Source organism: Rhinopithecus roxellana, chromosome 3, assembly GCF_007565055.1.
Source record: "Rhinopithecus roxellana isolate Shanxi Qingling chromosome 3, ASM756505v1, whole genome shotgun sequence".
NCBI lineage: Eukaryota > Metazoa > Chordata > Mammalia > Primates > Cercopithecidae > Rhinopithecus > Rhinopithecus roxellana.
The window spans coordinates 169448979-169461641 of NC_044551.1; the positions used below are offsets into that span (position 1 = coordinate 169448979).

Consider the following 12663-nt stretch of genomic DNA (forward strand, 5'->3'; position numbering starts at 1 on the left):
TGCATTTTCCCTAGCACTGAGCACAACGCCTGGCCTGCTAGTACGTAATAATTGTGATGTAAGTAATGAAGGGGTGAATGGATGAATTCTGTAGTTGGAAATGGCTTTTATTTTCAATTTTGACATTTAATGTGCAAGTGAACTCACACAAGGGACATTTTGGTTCTAAAGTTTAGTTTTATTATCTGAAATGGGGATCATAATACTGACTGTATAACATCAGCATGAGTAATGTATGTGACGGTGCATGTGGAAGACCCAGCAGAAGCTTTGGCAGGTATTAAACATGAGCAACTGGCGGCCGCCATCGTTGTACACCCATCATCATCTCCACCGTGACCATCGTCACAAAGGCTGCCTGCACATGGGTGCGGTGGCTCCCGCCTGTAATCCTGGCACTTTGGGAGGCCAAGGCAGGTGGATCACGAGGTCAGGAGTTCAAGATCATCCTGACCAACATGGTGAAACCCCATCTCTACTAAAAATACAAAAATTAGCCAGGCGTGGTGGTGCACACCTGTAATCCCAGCTACTCAGGAGGCTGAGGCGGGAGAACTGCTTGAACCAGGGAGGTGGAGGTTGCACTAAGCCGAGATTGTGCCACTGCACTCCAGCCTGGGTGACAGAGGGAGACTCTGTCTCAAAAACAAACAAACAACAAATGAACAAAATCAAAGGCTTCCCTGTGATTCACCAGTCAGGTCATGCGCTCTCCCTGTCCTGGCTGAATTCTGGATCCAGTGCCTTCCCGAGTCTTCTGCCGATCAGATCCTTTTCCACCTGAAATTCATCAGTCTCAGTTTGTGTTAATCTGACAACCTCAAATCACCTGTCCTGAAGATGGCATTCATTAGGCACCAGCTGCATCTTCCCTCTGTGCACACAGGACCAGGAGGATGACATGGACTCCCTAGAGCTTCCCTCCCTCGCCAGGCTGCCCACTGGAGAAGCCGACAGTCAGGCATAGGCTTGGCCTCATAACAATGATACAATAGGGGGAGTTGGTCTTTGATATGCCAGGCTCTGGGGTTGGGTGCGGGGCATTTTCTCAGCATTGCTAGTCATGATCCCACCTTCGGTTCCCAGGTGAACAACAGTACCCCAAATTCTCTTCCTATTCCCACATCCAAACCTGCTCTCAAGTCTCCTTGTTTCACTTGAAGTCCTCCTGATTCTGTAACAACCTACAGGGACACTTTCACAAGAGTTTTATAAACTCTGTAGTGAACAGATGGATGTTCAGACAGACAGATGGTTGGACCCACTGACATTCAGGAAGACAGGCAGGGAGACATTAGGACAGAAGAACATACATTCAGATAGACAAATGTTTGGAGAGATGAACAGACATTTTGATAAACTGATATTCCAACAGATGGGTGTGCCAGCATGAAGATGTTCAGACTTAAGGATGGTCAGACACGTGGATGGATACTCGTACAAACACATTCAGACAGATGGATGCTATGACAGATGGGAATTCCAACACACAGAAATTCCAACACATGCACATTCGGATGCATGGATGCCCAGACGGACAGACAGATGTTCAGACAGACAGGTGTTTAGGCGGATGGACAGAGTTGCAGACAGATAGACATACAGAGAGACAGACACTGGAACATATAGAAAGTCAGCTTGTCAGACAGACATTCCCACGTACGAGCATCTGACACGCAGGATATCTTCTGTAGACACGCCTATCTGCTGGAATGGCCTGTCTGCCCAAATGTCCATTTTCCTCACTGTCCTGTCACAATGTCTGTCTGTCAGAATGCATATCATCTGTCTGAACCTCAGTCTACAGGAGCAAGCATTTGAACGTCCGTCTGTCAGAACTGCTGTACATTGGCACGCCCTTCCCCCAAAACACCTGTTTGTCTGAATATCTGTCCACCTGCGGACCTTCAGATGAATCCAGTCTGTCTGTCAGATACTCAGCCTCTCTGCCTGAACAACCATCTATGTGAATGTCTGTCCCTATGTCCACATCATTCTGAATGTCTGTCTGTTCATTTGTCTGAATGTTGTTCTGTCTGAACAGCCATCTGTCCGGGCATCGGGACATCTGTCCAAATATCTGTCTGTACATCTGGCCATGTGTCTGAATGTCCAGCCCTCTGACACTCTGTCTGATGCCCATCATTCTGAACACCCTCCATCCTCCAATAACGTCTGAATTTCTGTTTGTCAGAATATCCACCTGTGAGAACATATGTGTGTCTGAACATCTTTGTGACTGAGCAAACATCTGTTTGAGCATCCACCTCTCTGAATGTTTCCTCCTGTCCATCCATCCATCCACCATCTGTCCATTTGAATGTCTTCCCAGAATGCCTGTCTGCCAAAACACCCACCTGCCAGAACATCTGTTCACGTGTCTGAATGTCCATCAGTCGGTATGCCCATCTGCCACAATGTCTGTGTGTGTGAATCTTTCCACCTGTCCAAAAGTCTGTGTGTCCAAATGTCCATCTGCCTGAATGTCTGCCCATCTGTCTGAAAGTGATCTAAATGTCTGTTGGCCTGCCCAAACGACCTCCTGTCTGAATGTCCATCTGTCCAAATATCTATCTGTTTAAGCATCTATTGGCAAATGTGTCCATCAGTATGAAGATCTATCCAATCATCTGTGTGTCTGAATTTCTGTGTGTGAAAACACCCATCTGTAGGAACATCTGTCTGTCTGAAAGTCTCTCCTTTGGGAACACCTATTTACATCTTTCTGAACATTAATCTGTCGAAATATCCGTAAGTTGGAAAGTTCATCTCTGACCATCTGTGTGTCACGATGCCTGTCAGAATGCTCATTTGACAGTTCGAATGTCTGTCCATCTGTTTCAACGTCTATCTGTTGGAATGTCCATCTGTATGAACCTCTGTCCTTCTCTCTAAATGTCAGTCCATCCAAACATCTGTATGAACATCTTCTGTTGGAACTTCTTGTGTGTCACAATGCCAATCTGTTGGAACGTCTGTCTGTCTAAACTTCTGTCCATCTGTCAGAACATCTGTCTCTCTGAATGGAACATCTGTCCATGTGTCTAATCATCTGAGTGTCTGAACATGCATATTTCTGATTCATGTGTCTGAACACCTGTCTGTCAGAGTGGCTGTCCATCTGTCGGGACGCACTCTTCCGTTTATTTTTTATTTTTTTGAGACGGAGTCTCACTCAGTCGCCCAGGCTGGAGTGCAATGGCACGATCTCAGGATGCACTTGTCTGAACATCTGTGTGTCTCTCTGAATGTCTATGTGTCTGAACATCCATCTGTCAGTACGCCCGTCTGCAGGAAATTCTGCTGAGGGAGTCATGTCTCAGTGGGGCCGCGTTTGAGGAGCACAGCACTCCTCAGTGCTCCATGGCTCTGCAGCTCGTTTGTTTACTATTCTGGGACAGAGGGCTGTCTCCCTCTCACACATCTGGCTACTGCAGGATTTCCATTTTTGCCATAGTGTAGTGGTATATGGCCACAAGGTGGTAACACGTACTTTTTAGATTTAAGACCTGTTTTAATTTTTGTATGAATCATCAGGATTCTGTTTTACTGGTTTCCTTATATCACTTAAACAAGCTGACCACTGGCCAACAGTTCTGGCTGCTAAATCAGTTTGGAACGTGTCGTTATTGAAACACAAAGCCGTACCTCACACTGCTCTAAAGTGGGCGAAAGCACCCTGAGTTAGTGCAGGAGAGAGCAGGCCTTCCTCAGAACTGAGGGTGCACACACCACGCCCACATGCCGCTCTCATCGAACGTTTCCCGGCAGACACACAAGTGATTAGGCACCAAAATGGCCAACAAAAATGGCCTCTATTGGAAGGGCGTGGTTTACAGTTCTCAGATTCCTTTTTTTTTTTTTTTTTTTTTTCGGAGATAAAGTCTCACTCTGTTGCCCAGGCTGGAGTGCAGGGGTGCTATCTCAGCTCACTGCAACCTCTGCCTCCTGGGTTCAAGCAAGTCTCCTGCCTCAGCCTACCAAGTAGCTGGGACTGCAGGTGCATACCACCATACTCAGCTAGTTTTGTATTTTTAGTAGAGATAGGGTTTCACCATGTTGGCCAGGCTGGTGTTGAGCTCCTGACCTCAGATGATCCACCCACCTCAGCCTCCCAAAGTGCTGGGATTACAGGTATGAGCCACTGCGCCCGACCAACAGTTCCCAGATTCTTAAACCAACAAGAGTGTGACAGGCTTGTAGCTGTCGTCCGTTTCTTCCTGCTCACCTTTCTCATGGAAGGACTTTCAAAAGAAACCGCGAGATGTTTGTATGTGTTTATCTTTTGAAAGAACAGAAGTACAGGAAATGTATGAATTGAAATGGTTTCTAAACTAAGTAGTTTTTTTAAAAATGCTGTATTTTAACATAAGACACAGTATTAGATTGAAGAGATCCTCTATATAACACTTTGTTTAGTGTAAACAGAAATTAATCTGTTCATGGTCCTAAATTGGGCTCAGAATTTCTGTTAGTGAGAAACCCATCAGTTTATACTTTGCCATATGCCATTTTTGAAGGATTTTACCCTAGTAAATGAAAATTTTACAGTTCGTGAATAATACTGTTAAGCTTCCTTTCAGTGAAGAAAGCTATTACTTTAGCTGTAGTAATCAAAACAGTATGGTACTAGCCTAAAAACGGACACCTAGACCAACGGAGCCGAGTAGAGAAGCCAGGAATAACCCCATACACACGGTCAACTTACCTTCAACAAGGCACCAAGAAAACAAAACAGGGGAAGGCTGGTCTCTTCAATAAATGGTGTTGAAAATTGGATACCCACAGGCAAAAGAACGAGACTGAACTCCTTTCTTACATCACACACAAAAATCAACTAAAAATATATGAAGGATTTAAACCTAAGACCTGAAACTGTGAAACTTCTAGAAGAAAACATAGAGGAAAAGCTCCTTGACGTTGGTCTTGGCGATGATTGTTTGAACATGACAAGAGCACAGACAACAAAAATATATAAAAATAAACAAGTGGGATTATATCAAACTAAAAAGTCTGCAGAGCAAAGCATTGAAAAGACAACCTACAGAATGGGAGAAACTACCTGCAACCCACATTCCTGATGGAAGGTTCACATCCGCAACGTACAGCTCAATAGCAAGAAGCCGCCAAAGAACCCAAGTTAAAAAGGAGTACTGGCTGGGTGTGGTGTCTCATGCCTGTAATCCCAGCACTTTGAGAGGTCGAGGCAGGCAGCTCATTTGAGGTCAGGAGTTCAAGACCAGCCTGACCAACATGGTGAAAGCTCATCTCTACTAAAAACACAAAAATAAGCCGGGCGTGGTGGCGCATGCCTGTAACCCCAGCTACTCGGGAGGCTGAGGCAGGAGAATCGCTGGAACCCGGGAGGTGGAGGTTGCAGTGAGCCGAGATTGGGTCATTGCACTCCAGCCTGGGTGACAAGAGCAAGACTCCATCTCAATAATAATAATAATAATAATAATAATAATAATAATAATAATAGGTCACCTCATTGTGAGGATGGCTATTATATTAAAAACAAAACAGCCAGGCACGGTGGCTCACCGGCACTTTGGGAGGCTGAGGCGGATGGATCACCTGAGGTCAGGAGTTCGAGACCAGCCTGACCAACAATGGAGAAACCCCATCTCTACTGAAAATACAAAATTAGCTGGGCGTGGTGGTGCATGCCTGTAATCCCAGCTACTCGGGAGGCTGAGGCAGGATAATCGCTTGAACCCAGGAGGTGGAGGTTGCGGTGAGCCGAGATCGCACCACTGCACTCCAGCCTGGGCAACAAGAGCAAAACTCTGTCTCAAAAAAAAAAAAAAAAAAGACTGGGTGCGGTGGTTCACGCATGAAATCCCAGCACTTTGGGAGGCCGAGGCGGGCAGATCAGGAGGTCAGGAGATCGAGACCATCCTGGCTAACACGGTGAAACCCCATTTCTACTAAAAAAAAAAAAAAAAAATTAGCTGGGCGTGGTGGCAGGCACCTGTAGTCCCAGCTACTCAGGAGACTGAGGCAGGAGAATGGCATGAACCTGGGAGGCAGAGCTTGCAGTGAGCCGAGATCGTACCACTGCACTCCAGCCTGGGCGACAGAGGGAGACTCCATCTCAGAAAAAAAAGATAAGTGTTGGTGAATATGTGGGAAAACAGAAACGCTGATACACTATTGGTGTGATGTAAATTGATACAGCTATTATGGAAAACGGTGTGGAGGTTACTCAAACAATTAAAAATAGAACTATCATATGATCCAACAATCCAACTTTTGGGTTTTTATCCAAAGGAACTGAAATCAGGATCTCGAAGAGACATCTGCCCTCCTGCGCTCACTGCAGCGTTATTCACAATAGCCAGGATATGGAAACAACCGACGTGTCCATCGACGGAGGAATGGATGAAGAAATGTGGTATGTATATGCAATGGAATGGGGTTCAGTCATAAAACACAGAAGGACATTCTGCCACTTGTGACAATTTGGCTAAGCCTGGAGGACATCATGCTAACTGAAATAGGCCACATACAGAAAGACGAATACTGCCTGGTTTCAGTGTGATGAGGAATCTAAAATGGTTGAACTCATGGAAGTGGAGAGCAGGATGGTGGTTGCCAAGGGCTGGAGGAGGGGAAATGTAAAGTGATGGTCAAAGGTACAAAATTTTAGTTATGCAAGATAAATAAATTCTAGAGATCTCCTACAGCATAGTGCCTATAGCTAACAATACTGTCTTGGATACTTAAAATCGCAAAGAGGGCAGATCTTCTGTTAAGTGCTCTTACCACAAAATAATGGTAGTAACAATAAAGGGGGTAGGAGGAAGCTTGGGAAAGTGATGGGCATGTATATGGCCTTGGTGGTGGTGATGGTTTCATAGGGGTATACTTATTCCTAAATTCATCCAGCTGGATACATTAAATATGTACAGTTCTTTATATGTCAATCATACCTCAATAAAGTGGTCTTAAAGGAACAAATACTTTTTATACTGTCTGTAAAATAATAAAAGGGAAAGTCTTATTCTTTTCATAATTATGTGGCTCTTGGGAAAGATACAGTAAGCAGGTGTACCCTGCATGGCTGAGAAGCTGAGTGAAGTGTGATTTACTTTTATTTATTTATTTTTTCTAAGATGGAGTCTTACTCTGTTGCCCAGGCTGGAGTGCGGTGGCACAATCTTGGCTCACTGCAACCTCCGCCTTCCAGGTTCAAGCTATTCTTTTGCCTCAGCCTCCTGAGTAGCTAGGATTACAGATGCATGACACCACGCCCAACTCATTTTTTGTGTTTGTAGTAGAGACGGGGTTTCACCATGTTGGCCAGGCTGGTCTCGAACTCCTGACCTCAAGTGATCCACCCGCCTCAGCTTCCCAAAGTAGTGGGATTACAGGTGTGAGCCACTGCTGGTTAGAAGTGTGATTTATGTGTGTGATTTAGTTCCATTGTTCTGTAACCCATTCATTCACTCATGTCTTGCACCTACTTTCATAAAATGAGTTTTATAATTTGTAACAAGTGTCCTGAGGCTGAGTATCAGCTTCTGTAGAACTCATTTCCTTTAAGTACCATGCAAAAGAATAGATGAAATTTGTAAGGCTTTTATGACTCTAAATTAGAAATGTTCAAGGACTTATTGTATTCCCTAATGGCACATTTTTGAAAAAAGGTTTGTTTTGTTTGCTTGCAAACATTACTCTTATAGTAGCCTCAAATTAATGTATATTACTTTGTATATGAAAAACTTCCCATGAAAACACTAAAATGCCATCATGACAATACAGAGGCCCTTACAGTTACCTCTTACCTCAATGGTATTCATGCTGATGATTCATTAATATCAGCATTAATGCTATTCTCTTTGTAAAGCTCATATTTTCATATACTCTGTTCCCAGAGATTCATCACTGTTAGCAAACCACAACTTTGCCAACAATAATAATAAATAAGACTAGTGGGGCTGCCAAAAAGGGCAGAAGATTTATGAGACTGAGACGCCATGGTATGTATAGCATGGTGTCAACAGACACAGAAGATGAACTTTATTTATGACGTACAAATCAAAAGGGATGGTTGTAGAAAGCAGGAATTATGACTGATGTCCCCAGAAGTTTCCCATGTGTACAAAGGGCTTGGATGAAGCCCAGCAAGTAGAGTGAGGACTCTGCCAGGCACCGGACGCTCCCTTTGACTCTTGATGGAGTTTTGATTTATTTCCTCCCCCACTATCTCCCCTCCATCCACCCCCATGACTGTTCTCAAGGATGACTGTGTGTTCACCCACTCACCAAATGCAACTAAATGGCACACAGTCAAAACACCGATTAACAAGATGTTTGAACATATCTCATCTTTAAGCTGACCGATACCAATAAGGGTACCTGGGGATGAGTGGATGGTCACAAATCTGTTCATCCACTTACCGAATGCAACTAAATGGCACACATGTGTGTTGGACACATGTACATGAGTATACATATGTGCAAGTCTGTTACATCTGCATGTGTGTATTACTCCAGTGAGATACGCTTTTGTCAAAAATGTCATTACCAGGAGCACAGGGATGCCCTCTAGGACCTTGCTACTAAAATTATGACCCTTGAACCCGGAGCAGCAACACCACCACCACCTAGGAGCTTTCTATTTTTTAGTTTTTTTACTTTTTAAAAGTTTTTTGTAGAAACAGAGTCTCAGTATGTTGCTCAGGCCAGTCTCAGACTCCTGGGCCCAAAGTGCTCAGATGATGGGCATAAGCCACTGCACCTTCTGCCTTTGGAGCTTTTTAGAATGCAGACTCTCAGGCCCCAACCCATAGCTACTGAGCCAGAACCTGTATTAACAAGATCCCTTATGATTCATGTGCAGATTAAGTATTGATCTAGAACAATATTTTTCAAAGAGCTTATTAGTGACTCATGAAAGCATTTAGCCTGTTGTGACCAGCACTTAAAAGAAAGAGAGAAGGAAATGGAAGAGGAGATAGAGAGGAGAATCAAAGCAAATCAAGAGGTGAGAACACGTTGCACACAGAAAGGATCCGTATTGCTTCATGGACGTGTGGTTTCCAAGATCACCATAGCAGAAGAGGAGAAAAGGAGGCCACACACTAGCTCTTTATTGCCCCAGCCTGAAAGTGATGCACCCACAGGCCATTGGCCAGAACTAATCATGTGGTTTCAGCCTCACTGCAAGGAGAGCTGGGAAATAGAGGCGCTCATGGACATTTGGTGAATGCTAATGTCTCTTCCACAGCCTGCGTGCTGTTTCACCCCCTTGAACTAGAATGGAAGTTCCATGAAAGTCCGGGCTTTGTCTGTGAGGGCCGCTGTGGGATCATTAGCCAGGAAAGTAGTGCCTGGCACAGTCTGCCCTCATTAAATGTTTAGTGAATGAATAAATGTATATTTCCCATTAATTGAGCTAGAGATTACAAAATCAAATCTCATGTGGTTCCTGTTTTCAATGAGCTCTCAGGATTCTTCTCTCTCTCCCTCATGTTTTAGGGGAAAACTGGTCTCCTCTTCAAAAGCTCCACTTGCCACCTGTGCCTCCCCTGAGAACGTCCTCTGGCCCTGTCTCCATCAACTGTCACTGTCTCCCTGACGACCCCTCTTCCTCTCCACTGACAGGTTACCTCCTCTTGCTCTCCAAGCAGCCTCACGTCTTCTCAAACCTGAAATAACCTCTCAGCATTGCTTCCCCTTCATCACTTTGCAACGCCCAATCACCCTCAACATACCATACCCGGGCTCCTGGCCTCATCACTCTGTACTTGATTTAAAATGCTTCCTCAAAGCTACCGGTGACTTCCTAACTTTTTAAACAGCTTCACTGAGCCTTATGTTTCATATACCATACACTTCACCAATGTGAAGTTCACAATTCGATGGTCTCTAGCATGTTTCTATCACCACAAAAAGGAACCCACACCCTTTAGCTTTCACTCCCCATACTCCCATCCTCTTCCCCTGGCCCTAAACAACCGCTAATCCACCTCCTTCACTGCAGATTTCCCTGTTCTGTACTTTCATTTGAATGGAATCATACCATGCATCGCCTTTTGTGACTGCCTTCATTCAGTCGGCATAGTGTTTTCAGAGTCCGTCCATGCTGTGGCATGTGTCAGCACTTCATTCCTTTTCATGGCTGTGTGGAAAGACCACAGTTTGTTTATCCATTCTGCCACTGATGGACGTTTGGATTGTTACACTTTTGGACTATAATGAATAGTGCTGTTATGAACATTCATGTATACGTTTTTTGTGAACACATGTTTTCAATTCTCTTGGGTATATACCCAGGAGTGGAATTGCTGGGTCATATGGTAACAGTTTAATCATTTGAGCAACTGCCAGACTTTTCTAAAGTGGCTGCACCACTTTACATTCTTCTCATCCATGTGTGGAGGGTCTGATTTCGCTCCTTTTCTTTTTTGAGACGGAGTCTTGCTCTGTCGCCCAGGCTGGAGTGCAGTGGCGCGATCTCGGCTCACTGCAAGCTCCACCTCCCGGGTTCATGCCATTCTCCTGCCTCAGCCTCCTGAGTAGCTGGGACTACAGGCGCTGCCACCACGCCCGGCTAATTTTTTTGTGTATTTTTAGTAGAGACGGGGTTTCACCATGTTAGCCAGGATGGTCTCCATCTCCTGACCTCGTGATCCGCTCGCCTCGGCCTCCCAAAGTACTGGGATTACAGGCATGAGCCACTGTGCCCGGCCTAATTTCACTACATTTTGCCAGTGCTTGATATTATCTAATTTTCATTCTAACCGTTCTAGTGGGGGAGGGAAAATTGTAGCTCATTGTGGTTTAAATTTGCATTTCCCTGATAACTAGGGACTTTCTAAATTTTTTTTTTTTTTTAAGTAGAGATGGCGTCTCACTCTGTTGCCCAGACTGGAGTGCAGTGGCACAGTAACAGCTCACTGCAGCCTCGACCTCCTGGGCTCAAGTGATCCTTCCACTTCAGCCTCCTGAGTAGCTGGGACTACAGGCATGCACCCCCATACTGAGCTAATGGACTTCCTAATTTTTTAAATCACTCTCTTCTTATTTCCTAGCCAACATGTTCTTTCTTTAGCTTTGCACACCACTCCTGCTGCAATTCAGTTCCCTCCCTTATACAGCTCCCGAGGTCTGCTCCTCTCCCGCATTCCCTTCCTGACTTTCTGGCCTCCTTCACGGGCTCTTATTCCCACCCCACAAGTTCTGTCGCTCCCAGGGCTTCGTCCTCAGCCCTGTTCTTGCTCTACTGTGCCCCTGCTAACCCTGTTCACCCCTGTGCCTCTCACCAGCACCCACATGGAAGACTCTTGAATGTATATACTTCCCAGGTCTCAGTCCCCGTTCCCCTTCACATTATCCTTAATAGAAACCCAATGAAAAGTTCAATCCCATATCAATAAAGTGTCTATGACTAAGGTGCACAGAAAATATTGTATACTATAATTAGTGATAATGATTCCTTCTTTCAAGTATCAGTTAAAAATAAGTAGATGGGCCAGGCCCAGTGGCTCACACCTGAAATCCCAGCACTTTGGGAGGCCAAGGCAGGAGGATCCCTTGAGGTCAGCAGTTCGAGACCAGCCTGACCAACATGGTGAAACCTCGTCTCTACTAAAAATACAAAAATTAGCTGGGCGTGGTGGCAGGCGCCTGTAATTCCAGCTACTGGGGAGGCTGAGGCAGAAGAATTGCTTGAACCCAGGGGCAGAGGGTGCAGTGAGCTGAGATCGTACCATTGCACTCCAGCTGGGTGCCAAGAGCAAAATTCCATCTCAATAAATAAATTAATTAATTAATTAAAAATAAGTAGATGGCTTGAGCCCAGAATCCCAGGTACCTGGGAGACTGAAGCGAGAGGGTTGCTTGAGGGCAGAAGTTCAAGATCAGCCTGGTCAACATAGTAAGACCCTGTCTCTACGAAAACTTTTTTTAAAAAAACTAGCCCAGCATGGTGGCACATACCTGTAGTCCCAGCTACTCAGGAGGCTGAGGCAGGAGGACTGCTTGAGCCCAGGAATTTGAGACTGTCATGAGCTGTGATCACGCCAATACACTCCACCCTGGGAGACAGAGTGAGATCCCATCTCTGAAAAACATTAAAAGGTAGATGGACACTAGTAAATATTGAAAGAAATTCCCAGGGAAAAAGCATTGTATTACAGCATATTGTTTTCTCAGGTTCTTTATGGTATAAGGAGGCAATTCGTATTCTAGGCCAGGGGCGAGTAAATTCATGCTTAAAGAGCCAGAGACGAAATGTTTTAGGCTTTGCTGGCCACAAAGTCTCTGTCATAACTAATCAATTCCACTTTTGTAATACAAAAGCAGCAGACGATGTACAAATGAATATGCATGACTATATATTTTTATCTTTTTTACTTTGTACAAATTTTCAATACAGATAGGGTTGCCCAGGCTGGACTCGAACTCCTGGGCCCAAGTAATCTTCCCACCTTGGCCTCCCAAAGTGCTGGGATTACAGATGTGAGCCACTGTGCCCAGCCATCATGACTATATTCTAATAAAACTTTAAAAACATCTGGCCAGCCACTAGGCAGCACTTTATGGATCCCTGATGTAGCCATCGCACCTGTGCTATACCCATGGGAGGAGGGCAAAGAACAGAAATGTACACCCTCTCCATTTAGGAACATTTCTACTTACTTGTTATTCCCT

The 12663-nt window shown here is 44.9% G+C and overlaps 1 protein-coding gene across 4 annotated transcripts in view; it reads left to right on the forward strand.

Moving 5' to 3' along the window:
• The window catches only part of CLK4 (CDC like kinase 4), a 100806-nt gene that overhangs the window by 43220 nt on the left and 44923 nt on the right, over positions 1-12663 (forward strand). For 2 of the 4 annotated variants that reach the window (XM_030926919.1, XM_030926921.1), the window contains exon 3: positions 6274-6397. The exons of the other annotated variants lie outside the window; for them this stretch is intronic. The gene's annotated coding sequence lies outside the window, so the exon portion shown is untranslated. The remainder of the gene's footprint in view (positions 1-6273; positions 6398-12663) is intronic. 4 annotated transcript variants of the gene reach the window in all.